Consider the following 1,083-nt stretch of genomic DNA (forward strand, 5'->3'; position numbering starts at 1 on the left):
AAGAGCTGCTTGCTGTCCCCTCCTAACCCTGCTGGATGGGCCCACTGTGAGAAAAAATGACACAGATGAGGGTGAGAGAGCACAGAACTAGACAATCACCGGTGAATCTGATTTGTATTTGAATCCAAACAAAGCATGGTAAAATTCACACTTGGTAGCTGCAATATCCCAGTGCAAAAAATAAACAGAAGCTGTTATTAGCAAGAGAATATTTTGTTGTTAGCATGTCATGTTAAGCAGAAAACTGCTACTACTTTTAGCCTTCCTTAAAATTTCCTAAGCAGCGATGTTGATATATCTTCTCAGTGACAAAAAGAATGGCAAAGAATTACTTCCTTCCTTCCTTCTAGGTTAGAAATAAAAAAACTTCAATAAAAATACTTTTTTTTTTTTTAATACAATTGAAAGAAAATTAGCTCAGTGAATTTGTTCAGCTTTAAATTTGGGACTGTTTCTTAGAAAGCTGTGAAATAATTGTAATACCCATGTTCTATTTTGCTGTGAACCAAAACAGTATTTCAGTAACTCAATGACAAAATTTTGTCAAAGATTTTTGAGATTTTTCAGTAATTCTAGACAACATTCCTGGTGTGTTCCTGGTGTGTTCCACTAAATCAAAAGGAAATGATTAGTTGGGCAGACGTAAGTATCGAGCTGAAGGTAATATTGTTTAAAGCTAAGATGACAAACATCCTGCACCATGTGCTCTAGGGTAACTCTGCTTGAGCAGGGAGGTTGGACCAAATGATCCACTTGGGGTCCCTTCCAACCTGATCCATTCTGTGCTTCTGTGATTCATCCCAAAATGACCCGCAGATGGGGACCGAGAAAATGAGCACAAACACTGGCCTGGGGACCTCTCCTGTAGGAAAGAGAAGGTGTAGCCCAGAAAAGAGGAAACAGATGGATAAAGGAGTGAGGTATGAAAAGGGACAAATTGAGTTTGTCTTGTTTAGAAAAGAGAAGACTGGGAGACACATGATAAGGATCTTCCCACCTATAAAAACTTGCTGCAGAGCAGACAGTGATGAATTGTGTTCTCTGTCTGCTAGGTCATGCGACTTAATTTGCAGAAGAGAAGAT

Source organism: Empidonax traillii, unplaced genomic scaffold (genome assembly GCF_003031625.1).
Source record: "Empidonax traillii isolate 1590-97213 ecotype Southwest subspecies unplaced genomic scaffold, ASM303162v1 scaffold503:size689781, whole genome shotgun sequence".
Lineage (NCBI taxonomy): Eukaryota > Metazoa > Chordata > Aves > Passeriformes > Tyrannidae > Empidonax > Empidonax traillii.